Source organism: Macrobrachium rosenbergii, chromosome 53 (genome assembly GCF_040412425.1).
Source record: "Macrobrachium rosenbergii isolate ZJJX-2024 chromosome 53, ASM4041242v1, whole genome shotgun sequence".
Taxonomy (NCBI): Eukaryota; Metazoa; Arthropoda; class Malacostraca; order Decapoda; family Palaemonidae; genus Macrobrachium; species Macrobrachium rosenbergii.
In genome coordinates this window covers 31955726-31969486 of record NC_089793.1, presented here as the reverse complement: position 1 = coordinate 31969486, position 13761 = coordinate 31955726, and the positions used below count along the sequence as shown (strand labels likewise).

Sequence of the window (13761 nt, the reverse complement as noted above, 5' to 3'; positions counted from 1 at the left end):
ACAGATCCTAGGTATCAGCATTATAGTTATCCAAAGGTAATAAAGCTTTCTATCAAGATAATTCGTCCCCAGTACATGAAATGAAAGTTCATATGTTAGACAAAATATTTTAATCACTTCTTGGAAAAGTTACAAGAAATACTTAAAGCTAAGGTTTTTTTCTCTCACATATTGTATTTTTTGTAAGTTCAAAGATTCTCTCTCTCTCTGTCTCTATATTATATATGTCTATATTATATATATATATATATATATATATATATATATATATATATATATATATATATATATATATATATATGTATATATATATATATATATATATATATATATATATATGTATGTATGTATGTATATATATGTATGTATGTATGTATATATATATATATATATGTATGTGTATGTATATATATATATATATACAGTATATACACATATACATACATACGTAATTTGTCTGAAGTGAGAATGCAGCATGCTTTTGCAATGATTGACGCAAATGTGAGACGTGGAAGTGTGTGCGGGAATGGTAAGGCTAAAGTATTTTTTGACTAGGGTTGCTGTAAAGTGTAGAGATTCGACAATCGCAGTACTTTTCCTCTACATGGTGGAAGTAAAAGAGTACAGATATGATAATTCGAAGATCTTCTCAATAAGATTAATTATTGCATTAGAAAAAGTTGTTATACCATGTGTTCATGTGGCAGGATTGGAAAAAAATTGAAAGTAAGAGAATATTTTGGAAAAAACTTAGTCTCCGCCTTATTGGAAGCAAGAGATGAGAAGGCTTTTCAGATAGACATGGAGTTTCTTGAGTAAAGATTAAATGGAGAGAAAGTTTTGGAAATATGTTTGGAATGGGGCCTGATTGGAGAAAATACATGGTTGCTGAAGAAAAACTGTATTGATGGGACTATTTTTAATAACATCACACCATTAGAGTAATACGATAGCTCTAGCCAGCCAGGTAATTTAGCAGCACACGCGAAGTAAAACTTAACCTACCTGAAAAAATGTGTGTGACTCTTTTTGGAGAGACGAAATGGTGAGAAGATGGAGGACTAGATGATGGATGTGCTGATTAGGAGAGGAACAATAAAGGTATACCTGATCACTATTTGATGCAAGCAAACGGACGCATGAAAGTTCAGGTTAGCGAAAAGGGATATAAAATGTACATTTCCGGCAGTTAAAACAAAAGTCAGTTTATAAGAAAGAAGTAAAGAGAACATAGAATTGAGAAAATTGTGTTGTAAAGTTAGCAGTGATTTGGAAGAGTATATAGAGGAAATAAAAGTAGTTTATTGAAGAAAATAGTTTATATAAGGTCTAATTGTCAGGCAATTAAATACTATATCCAGTGGAACAATAAGGAGGTAAAGAGCCGGGTGAAAGAGAAAAAAGTGTTCCAGTAAAAGAAAAAAAGGCAAAGTTTTTGTGTAAGGAAGTAAATGGAAACGGAACGAGTAATGAAAAATTGGATATCACCATAAAAGATGCAGTTTGAAGAGAATACAGCCCTGGTTTGCTGGAGAGAGCAGTTTGAGAATTTGTTGAATGTAAAATGGTGAAGAGAGGCATAGCTGGATGATGCAAGAGGGGGTTGAAAGGTTATAATGTAAGTCTGAGATTGCCTTTAAAAACGATTGTTGAGAATGTTAAGATGCCAGTTATGAAATTAGAAAATATGAAGACAGCAGGACTTGTTAGTATTATGATTGAGATGCTGCAGAACAGTGTTTAAAGAGTAATTAGGTGGTTTTGTATTTTTAAGTGAGAGAGTGATTGGCTTGGTGTAAAAATTAGGATGAGGCAAAGTGTACTGTATCTCCATGCTGCCTAAGTTTTTGGATTGAGTGGGGAAAAAAGTATGAAAAAAGGCAGATGTCGGTGCAGATTTATGGGATAAGAAAATAGTCTGTGAATGAAGTGTGGAATGTTTTGAAATTATGTTGAAGTCAAGGATACAATGTATGAAGGGACTGTTGAACTGTGAGTAAACTGGACTTAGAGTGTGAATGTAAGGAGAAATGGTGAGACTGCAGAGAATAATTCTGTTCATTGTGTATGTGGTAAAAGAAAAACAGAATGGGTGAGAAATATGGAGATACACAGAAGGTTTGGTGAGGGTATTTTATGGTTTCAGTCTTGTGGAGAAAAAGTGACAACTGATTGTTTGGTGAAAAGAGCATTTAGTTACTAGGTAGGTATTTAGATAGAAGAGGAGAGGTAGATCTAGAAAATGATGGACAGCGGGAATGAGGTATTGAAAAGGATGGGCTCAACATCCAGGAATCTGCAGTGTGTCTGTGTGTGCATAATATTATGAATGGTATAGTGCGTAGGAGCCCAAAGCACTGCTAATGATCTCAAACCTTTTAAGAGGAAAATTTATTGTTGAATAAGATATATATATATATATATATATATATATATATATATATATATATATATATATATATATATATATATATACACACACACAAAATAGCGACACAACTTCACTATGTATATATATTCACATACTACTTGTTTTAGGCTTCAGTAAGACGAGATGGTTTGGATTCCAGATTCTTTCATTTACAAAGTACAATTTACAAAGTAATAGTTTTCGGAGGCATACAGTCGTCTTCCAGGTACTGATGCACTGAGATTACAGATATATTCATGTATATACAGTATATGTGCTCTTCCCAACATCTGTTGTTTTCTTTTCCTAATTCCTGGGATGACCTGCCAGTTGATCTTAAACTCCTCCTGCCCTCCCCCGCAATCTTCTTAATCTCTGTGATCATAATTTTGCTTAATCCTTCGTTGTTCGGGATTATCCCCTTACTGTCCATCATTTTGTTTATGTTCTTGTTAAAACTATGGTATATTATTTCACAAGTGATCTTGCCCTCAGAGTTATTCCCTGCATTGCCTTCCAACGTTTTTTCTTAGCAGTTGATGAGGGCGCTCTCTCACGGCCGTGGCTCTCTACGGTCACCCTCAGTGTTGTATTCTTCTTGTTATGTATGAAATCTGTTTTTTTCAAGTTGATCTTAAGGTTATAATTCCAGCATTGTTTAGCCAGTGCCTAGGCTCGCTTGTGGTAGTGAATGTTCAGCTTAAGCTGCCTTGCTCTCTCCTTGCACGAGTTGCCTCTTTGTCCAAAATATATCTTATCACAGTTGTCACAAGGTGCTAGGTAGACCCTACCCCTCTTCTCCCCTTTTATGGGCATTTATTCCCAGTTACCTTATTCTTAATGTTGTTATTTTAATTCCCAAGTATTTTTAAATATTTCAGTTTTTTGTTTAGATCCTTAATGATGTTATTGTTTGGAATAACGATCGTATCTTTCTTGTTTATTCCATCTTTATCTTGGCGCTTTTCCCCATAGTAGGGTTTCCTAGCATTACTATGTGCCTTCCCCCACCAGGGAGTCGGGTTTCCCAGTTTTGTAAAGAGTAAATAGATACTCAAGATCCTGTTTCATATAAGGTGGGCCGCAAACCCTGTAGGCCCTGACAGTCAACCCTATCATCATCCCTACCTTAATATCCATCATGTGGCTCAAATACATGTTTAACATCCTGGAAGGGGGTTATCCCTTCTTTCTCCTCTTCTAAGGTTAATTTGATCTGTTCATTGACCTGGTTGAGTTCAGCCAAACAACTAAGCAATTTCTTGTTCTCCCCATGGTATATTACTAAGATTTCATCTACATACCTAACCCACTGAACTATCTCGAGCCGAGAATCTGAATTTCTCCAGCCTCTTCTGTCTTTAGCCATTCCATAAATACATTCTCCAAAATGTATGTATCCCCACACTTATTCCCGTTCATGCTTAAGGCTGCCTCCAATAGTTATAGAAATAAATTTTTTCCGGAAAATTGCTTTAATTATTCCAATTTGCAATCCAGGAAAAGAAGCACATTGTACCTCCTCCTCCTCTCTTTCTCTAACCAGACAGCAAGGTTCTGCAGAGACAAACCATTGGCGTATTCTCTGAAATGACGGCAAATGACAGAACTTGGTGGATTAGCTTTATACAACAGCTTCATAAATTAGGTATCAAAGGTAACATCCATTCGAAATAAATTATTTCTGTTAAAGCAACAGCAAGGAATCCCCATAGGAAGTGTTGCTTGTTTTTCTGTCGTTATTAGTAAGATCATAGAAACATCTTGATTCCTCTCAGGATTTCTCTTCGTTGACGATTTTTTCAGTCTACTACACTGGCCATGATCCAAAAGTAGCTAGTAGGCACATCCAAAAAAACTTTGTTAGAGTCACTGAGTGGGCAAATGAGAGTCAAAATAAATTCTGCTTCCAAGACTACTGCAGTATGTTTCAGCCACAGAACATTCCAGTAACCTTGAAGATAAATAGTAGTATCGTACCCTATAGTGATGAAATGAGGTATTCTAAGTATAATATTCAACAGGGGACTCGCTGGCAGTATCCTACCACATAGTGATGAAGTGAGGTTTCTTAGTATGAAATTTAAAAGGAGACTCACTGGTCTCAACACATGAACTGCTTAAAGGACAAAGTGAGGAAGTTGCTAGATATTCGAACATGTTTATCCAGTTTTACTTGGTGAGCAGGTACAAAATCCCTTTTAAACTTTTAAGTATTCTTAGAAGATGAACGTTAGAGTATTGCTGTACTTTGTTGTGTTATCACAAGACAGATTATTCCTATGAATGTATGTAAAAGAACTGAGGTTCCAGGAAGCAAACAATCTGCTCTATTGCGTTCCAGTTTCAGACTTGTGTTTGATGTTAGGCAGCATTTATACAAACAGAGAATATTATAAGTTCATATAATAAAAAAGTGAGAAAAGATAACTCTAAGAAATTTAGTAGACTCTCATAATCACACACGGGCTTTTAGCTAATACAATAGCCCATTAACAGGAGCAATGAAATTTAACTAAGCATGAGGCAGCACTTCCAAAGTAAATTCTTAATTTATTAACAAATTTATTAACACCTATAACAAGCTAAGTTTTAATTTATCTATGCATAATATGTAACAGCCGTTCTTATTAAAACAAGATAAGTTTAGATAAGTGACAATTTTTCCTTATTAAGGCAAAAAGGACCCTTCAATATTGACTTGTACGAGATGCAAAAGATTACATGAAACCGTTATTCACAGTGTAGAGGTGGGGCTATCCAACCTTTGAGGTTCACTCCCATTCCCTCTCTTGGGGTATTGTTAGAGACCCTGATAGTTATGATGTCAGATGACTTATTCTCAGTCAGTCTTCATAAGATATGTAGGCATTAGGCTATTAAACTATTAAAAGAGTTTTATCAAAGGGTATCATGCAGGACAATCGTGAATAGCCAGAAAAAGTATATTCTCTCATTTTCACCCAATGCCAATATTCGAAGCTTTCCGTTGTAACAAGTGTTTTAGCAGTACGCTACACTAGATTTGTGTAGATTTGTCTGGTTCAGTGAAGATAACAATAGTATTTTCAGCGCCATGGCCACACAGGTATACAGATGTGTGTACTGTATATGAGAAAGGAGAGTTAATGAACATGTGTTTTGAGAAGTGGCTTGTTGAAAACCATGATCAGCAGAGAAGGAAATTCATATTTATACACATGGGAAAGACATTTTTTAAAAAAGTTCGATAAAGAATATGTTTGTACAGTCATTCTCAAATCTGAAGCGACATGATTCTTTCTGTGTCGTCCAAAATCTCATTGTATCAGTTGCCAGTAGTGTTAAACTTTTTAAAATTTACAATGTCATATATTTCGATAAGTTTGCGAATTCACAACTAACACTATTTTCCTTTATGGGTATATGAATATGATTTCTTTTATGTGTTGGTATAATCCGTCATCTGTGTGACATGAATTATTTTTTTTTACATTGTTTTAGCACGGAGCAATAAGGTTAGCTCTCTCGCCAATGCCAGTGTGCTTAACTTGCTACTCGAAGTGGTCTTCGTAACTACAACATATAACAGTAGACCTAATAAGCTTTACAGTCGTAAAATTTTCAAAACAGGAATATGAATTACAAAACATATTCTTTGAATTTTGAAGTTTTAGGCTTCGTTCAAACTGCCTGCATGTTGCGAAATGATTTGTAGGCGTAACAAAGAAATCTTAGGTTTTTCAGATGTAATCTCGTTTACTAAAGGATTTACTTTTGGAGATTACCTGTTCTTTGAAGAATAAAAGAAGGTTCTTTAAATTGTATCGAGAGGATAGCCATTAATTTATATATTTATTAGTAATAACGCAAAGGATCATTAACTTTTTTTTTTTACTGACGAAGAATGTAATTTTCTTGAAAATCCTTTTGTTCGCTTTTGGTGTATAATTGATTCATTCATAAGCTAACTTGAAGTGCAGGAGTGTATAGATAACCTCTTATCCTTTCTGGCCAAAAATTGTTAATATAGAAATATGATTGCTAGGTGAAATGTATTTTTTAACAAGTAAAAAAAAACTAACGCGCCTAGGCCTAGGAACAAAATCTTGGCATTAACAAGTGTAACTACATAAGCGAATATTTGTTAATAAACCGTTATGTTTGAAGTGGTAGGGAAATATAACACAAGTAACATTAATTTTCATGGCAATCCAAGTATTCCTCTAATAAATATAGAATAAATATTTTCAAGATGATTTCATTGTCTCTATTCATTGTAGACCTATGTTCCAGGTAATTCATGTTGCCGCCACTCAAGTGGTTGAGTCACACAGGCCCCGCCCTCCCCTTGATATCAGTAGATGCGTTTTAGCTACAGTAATACTTAAGTATTTACTTTTTCTGGTTTCAACACTGTGGTATAAAAATTATGAAAGAGGACTGTTTAAAATTTTATTTTTGCATTGCAAGCAATATCAGCGATAAGAATTTTTTTTCGATCCCTTTGTATTATTTTAACAACTGAACCTAGGTGTAATGAAGATTATCTTTGTCAAATGCATCGGCGCTGGATGAACGAAAGTTTTGGAAATGTTTCGTGACTACTTTTCCGAAATTTGGGTATGCATGATACTTCTTTTAGCATTGAATTATTGATAGATTTTATTCTTACGAGACATACTTTGGCCTTTTGTGATCAAATAAACGTGTTTTCGCATTCAAATAAGATAAATATGTAGAATGTTCGGTTGCCATTTAGTGAATTTGAACAAAATCCTATGAAGTCATGTAGTATCATTTCTGAGCTTGGCTGTAGTACAAGGAAGAAGGAAGAGCAAGGTTTTGGATGTAATGGTGGGGCAATGAGTGGCTGAAGGTATGTCTGGTTAATAACTGGTTAAAACGAAAATTTACACATGAAATAAGTTGGAGAGGAAGTGGTAAAATGTGGCTATTTATGTAATTGAAAACAATTTAGATGGGCCAGTAATTGCCAGTGGTCAGAAAGGAAACTTAAATTGTAAAGGTAATTTGAAGCAAGTACAGTGGATGGTGGGGTGATGGGAGAAGGGGTCTCTGATGGATAATTAGGTTATTTCAGTCACTGGCTGACGTAAAGTACAAGTAATAAAGTATATTAGATTTGAAAGTTTTATGATTAGAGATCTAATCTACCAATGAATATCTTCAGTTACCGCCGAGAGCATTTTTTCCACGTTATCTTTTTCATTTAAGGTTTGCACATATGCTTGTTACTGTGACATTTTGAATTTTATGGCATTCTCTCTACAACGCGACGCACCTTACTGGTCACTGGTGAAGTAGTCTGATGGTTCGGTGTTGTCCGATGTATCCACAGGTCTCGCTGTAACTTTAAACTCGTCGGATTTTAAAATTATAGTGTTTTTAATGAGTATTTTTTATTCACTGAATTTTTTTATGTTAGCCAAGCATGCTTCGTAAATTATCTAAGAAATATAGGTGCAACATAGGAAGCCCCAGGCCTACTGTGCTCGAGGGAAAATGTGTATGAAAAGCCATGATGCCCAACCTTTGTCCTGGCAGTTCATTCCCTGTTCTGCTTCCGTGTATCCTGACGTGGGTAAGTATGTAGGAATCATTTTTTGGGACAAAATTAATCAAAATGGTGAACGAGGCCGTATTATACAACTAGGGATACCGCAAGTTTTACATCAACTCCATTTATCAATAAATCGCCGTGAGCTTAGGCTTGTTTCATGCCATTCCACTCTCGTAATATGCTAGGAAAGACTAAAGCTAATGTTGTTTCGTTAAAAACTGAAGTGGAAGCTGGGTAATAAATTTGAAACAAATTCTACATATGACTATCCATAGCCAATAGATCTTTTTAGTGTTGAATTTCCTTTCAAATTTGTTAGCATTTTAATGCACAACACTAAGAGGGAAATTTTGGTATACTGGAGGAAAGCCAAAACGAGTGAATTGCAACAGCAGTAGCAGGTAAATTTTTACATTGATGTAGATTCATATTCTGAAGTTGAAAATATGATTTTCCAGTTTCAGGGTGTTTTGGCTGTTTCTGACATTCATTTCGGTTGCAAATTACCAGTTTTCCAGATACTAGACTCCCTTACATCCGACAATTGTTGGGAATCACAGTGGGGAACCTGGGCTTTGACGGGGGCGGGGGACACAAAATAAGCGAATTACAGGAGTGTGGTCTAGCTTAACCTAACCTTGTCCGACCAGATGGGCTTCGTCCCCTCCAATTATGGCACTGCAAATCAAAATTAAAAATAGGGTTGTGACCCAATCCAACCACCCCTAACCTAACCTACCATGGACGCCAGGTCCCTAGGCCTACCTGGTAGGGGCCTTTACCCCCTCCTGGACTACCCTGCCTAACCTAGCTACACTTAACCAGGGACACCGGGTCCTTACTTGTCCAGTGTGCCCCCCCCCTCCACCAGACATAACACTAGGTCCTTGGTTACCTACTACATAGCATCACTTTAAAAACTTTGAATTTTCCCACGCCAAAAAATCTGGTTTCCCATTGTGGTATTTATAAGGTATGAGGGGGTCCCATGTCTTTAAACTATCAATTTGCTGCCAAAATGAACATCAGAAGTGTTCAAAATGCACTTTTAAAATATTTCTATAGATACTTTGCAATTCAGCTGAAAAAATCCAAGGAACAAAAATTATATGCTTGCGCCAAAGGAGTCATGACTGAGAACTGAAACCAATTTCTTCAAGCAACACCAGAATTCTATACTCCAACTTAATTGGTGGAACTTAGAACAAAAGAACCAATCAGGTTTCAGCATTATCCATGTCCCCACATTTCCAGATGAAAATAATAAAAGGCATTGAAAATACACTAGCCATTGTTAGCCATAATTCACCAGGACAAAACCAAAACCTGATCCTGAGCCCCTACAAGCTTGTAAATCCAAACATTAAAAACTTGGAAAGTTAATGTCTGGGCAACAGTAATTGTTCCTGTGGAAATACAAAATGTCTCCTCTTATAAAGGGGTATCCTTCACCATGAGCTGGAGTCTCTAAACTTGATGGAAAGGAGGTTAACTAATGGTCAGTGGGGTGAGTGGGGGAATACACGTTGCTCACCTGCCATCAGTAAGCACTTTTTCTTGAGCTGCCATCAGGTGGGGACACCTTGCTGCACTTCTGACTACTAAGTTGAACATTAGTGTTTTTGTTACACAGGAAAGCGCCATTTGGAGGTGTGAAGTGCATTAGTTAGTGTAGTGAACCTGCACTGCTCCATTTTCAGGTGGATCCCCCTGTTTAGTACTCTGTTGTGGGAGAGGATATGGTACTATAGGGAAGTTTCAGTACATGGTAGCATGGAAGAGTTACCTAACACTTCTCACAACCAAGCACCTCTCTTGGCCTCACATAAGTACAGCCCCTTTTTGGGTGAGAGGTGGGTATGCTGGGAAGGTGGGGTGTCAGTACAGGAGGTGGCCCGTCTATCCTTACTATGTCAGCTGCTAGGAGCTGAACCTGTTGAGCTTCATCAGCAGTCCTCCTTCCCTTGGAAGCATTGACTACTGCTACTCCCTCCGGAGAGTAAAATCCTCTCTCACAGTAAGTCCCATAGGGCTTCTAGTGAGTGCTCTTCCCCATCTCCTGGTAGGTAGCAGCTTTTTGCCAACTGAGAGTGACCGTTCAGCTGTTGATTGGACAGGCACAGACCTCACTGAGCACACTTAATACCCCTCCCCCCCTCCCCATCATTTGAATATCAGGGCTGTCATAGGCATCACTGATCATGCATAGTATCCTGTCCTCTCCAGTCCCCTTCTGTTTTTCCAAGGACTTTGCACGTGTAAGCAGCAGACCTACCTCCCATGTTTCATATAAGTACCTTACCAAGTACAGTAATTATTTAGCTATAGCTTTAACCTCGCACGGCAACCCTAAATTCAAAATATCGCAATAGCGTTTCTGTTGGATAATGTGGGAGACAGACCCTGCCCACTACACCAGTCGGTCTTTCCTGCTTCTTGTTAAGCAGGACAAGGTGGCTTTTGGCAGCCCAGAGCCTTCTTGCAGCTTTGCAGTGGATCCCTCAGTCTTTGCATCGGTCTAACCTCCTTCACACCCATGGGATTCTCCAGTAACATTCTTTCCAGATCATCTGTTCGTAGAGCACCCTCTTTTGGATGCCAAGCACACGAAGTACCACTCCAAGCGCTGTCATGAGTGCCCAGCACCAGCCTCCAAGTGCCCGGCACCACCAACCACGGGCCTGGCACCAATTCTTCGTCACCCAACTACCACTCTCGAGTGCCAAGCACTCACATCGGATCAGGATAAGCCTTCTCTGGCGCCCATCAGGCAACAGCTTTCTGAGATTATGAACTTCATTAGGAAAGCGCCCACCTCTAAGCCTCCTGAGGACTTAGCCTTGTCTCCAATCTCGTCAGAGGATTAAGAGGAGATTAACAAAAATTCAGCATATGCAGCTCTTCTTTGCTACAAGTTAGCGAACTTTCCATCCTTCTTCGCTCCAGTTGCCTTGGCGCCTCCTGCTTCATCCTTCCTGATGAAGAGCCACCCAGAAGACACCTCCAGGCTTCCTAAGATAGTTCTTTCCTCGTCATTGAAGAAGGCGCTTAAAGAGATCCAAGACTAGCTCTCGTCCAAGAGAAAGCAAGGCAAGGCGACTTCTGCCCATCCTCCCTCTCGTCTGGTTAAGAGGAAATACCTGTCATATGCCACCGGGGAAGCTCCCTCATTGGGAGTCGCTGCCTCCTCCCAAGGGGATTTCTCCGGCCTCATCAACTCTTCTCAACGTTCGGCCTTCGCTTCGGCGAAGATTATGTTCTCTTCAGCGGAGCTGGACCGCCTTGTTAACCCTTAAGGGACAGCATAATTTATCAGTGTGCAGCACCCCAGACCAGGGAAACTTTGAGGTCGGCAAAATAAAAAAAAAATCACATCAATGGAAAGAAAATGACACCTACATTTACACTGTATAAATAAAAAAATTCTAAAAAATTTTCCCTACCTTCCACGAGAAGTTGAAAATGACTATTTACAAACCTTTGTGGGGCCTCATTTACGAGACATTCGTAAATTTTACCAATTTATATATGTTTTTTTCTAATAAATTTATTGTATTTTGTAAAATTATTATTACTGCTCACACAATATCAAAACAGATAAGAAATGAAAGCAGTAACAAATTTTTTGTATATTTGTTGAAAAATATTCACGTAAATTTACGAGAAGGAACATTCAGTAACTTGCTTTTTACTTTTACATGCTTTTTCTAATATTTCTTTGCAATTTTCTGTGTAAAATTACATTTACAACCAACATACTATCGTAAAAGACAAAAACAAAAACAACAGCAACCCCTTCGTATATTTACAAGCAAATTTACAAAAAGGCTCATGTGAGAGAGAGATGGAGTACTTTTTCCCTTCAAGTCAGAAGCATTACTGATGGCTGTGAAAAGACGTCTGTGGCAACAGGCCCAACTCTCAGGTCAGTATAAAAGTTGCCATTAGTGAATTTATAGCATATAGAAGTATTGGCACCTCTCTCTCTCGCCTCATTTTTACCGTATCAGTGGTGCGTAATATGTTTCACACTCAAGCTCAATCCGTCCACCTCCCCAGTCCTGTTTTACTTCACACTGAGGCTCAATCCGTCCCTTAAGGGTCAAGAACCTCTTCAAGGTTTGTGAAGAGTTCAGCTTTCTAAATTGGATGGTAGGAGCCATTGCAAAGAAGATAGAAGACTTCAAGGACTTGGACGAGCACTTTGCGGCGGACTTGTTAACTGTGCTGTCGTGCACAGACAAAGCCATCAGGGATGGCTCTTTGGAACTCCCGATTATTTTCTCTTTCGGAGTTTTGAAGAAGAGGGAACTTTGGTGCCCTTTACCACCAAAGGAGTCACGCAGTCGCAAAGGTCGGCATGGTTATTTTTGCTCCTGGACTCTCTGCACCTTTTCCCTCAGTTGATTGTGGAAGAGATCGCTTCGGACCATCAGAAGAAGTCCACTCAAGACCTCTTAGCTCAGTCCCCCCAGTGCCCCAAGAGTTCTTTGTCGTCATTGTTCGGGCCCAAGATGGTCTCTCTGCCGCAACAGCATCCCTTTTGTGGAAGCAAGCCTAAGTTGCAATCTCGACCGTGCTCCAACGTCTGGGTCCCTTCTTAATGGAGATCAAGAGGAGCTAGCTCTGCTCTCCGAGGCACCGAGAGAGATATCCCCCCCTGGCCCAACCTGCTGTGTCAACCTCATTCTTCACGGCTGGCGGTTGTCCTGCATCTCTTGAGGTCCTTTACATTATATTTTCATGCTCACCTCATGCCACCCCTCAATCTGACACCTGGGCCGAAAGGCAAATTGGAATGTTTACGTCCGGGTGGGTGGGACTCCTGCCTAACGGACGGTGGTTAACTGCCTAACCACCTTTTTTGAAAGTTTAACGGCTGTTTCCAGCTGTGCTGTAAGTAATTCCTAGTGTAAAGGACCTCAGGTTTGTATAGTTAGGAAAAATACAATTTACTTTAAAAAATTGCAATTTTTTTATTAAAAAAAGTTTTATATATACTTACCTAGTAATTACGGATGGAGCCCACCCTCCTCCCTGTGCATGGACTTTTTAGCATAAACAAATTGAGCTATTGGCTGGGTTATTCCTCTAACTTAACCCGAAACACAAACAAAAGAATCGCTTCTACGGAATTCAAAATTCAAGCTGCTGTTTGAGTAGAAACTCTTAGCTAAGTAATATTATTGGGTAAGTATATATAAAAGTATATATGCTCCCACATCAGTGTCATCCCAGGAGGAACTGGATAACTTTTATGATGACCTATATACCACTCTAAATAATAACAAAGCCCATTACAACATCGTAATGGAGGTTTTCAATGCTAAAATTGGACAAGAGAATGAGGATTGTGTTGGCAAATTTAGATATGGAGAGAGAAATGAGAGGGGAGATGACTTGATCAATTTTGCTGTAGCACATGACTTCAAGATCATGAATATTCTTTCAAAAGAGTGAAAACAAGAGATGGACATGGCAAAGCCCAAACCATGAAACACAAAATGAAATAGACTACATACTTGTTGACAAACATAATACAGTTAAGTGTTGCTGTCCTGAACCAAGTCAATGTAGGCAGTGATCACAGGATGGTAAGGTGCAAAATCCAAATCAACACCAAACAAGACCAGAACATATCAAAATACTTGAAACTCCCAAATCTACATTTCAGATTCTTGAAAATTTGGAAGACCAAAACAGTAATGAAAATGATCTTGAAAACTTGAATAATAACATCATTATCCCATTGAAAGAAGTAGCAAAGAAGTTCCAGGACAGAAAGCCC

General features: G+C 38.3%; 1 long non-coding RNA gene across 2 annotated transcripts in view; it reads left to right on the top strand.

The window, feature by feature from the left end:
• Nucleotides 1–13761, top strand: part of LOC136834399 (uncharacterized) — a 55817-nt gene that overhangs the window by 23096 nt on the left and 18960 nt on the right. Inside the window, exon 1 of one of the 2 annotated variants that reach the window (XR_010851781.1) lies at nucleotides 7855–7994. The exons of the other annotated variant lie outside the window; for it this stretch is intronic. This is a non-coding gene — a long non-coding RNA (uncharacterized lncRNA). Of the gene's footprint in view, nucleotides 1–7854; nucleotides 7995–13761 lie in introns of those variants that run through there. 2 annotated transcript variants of the gene reach the window in all.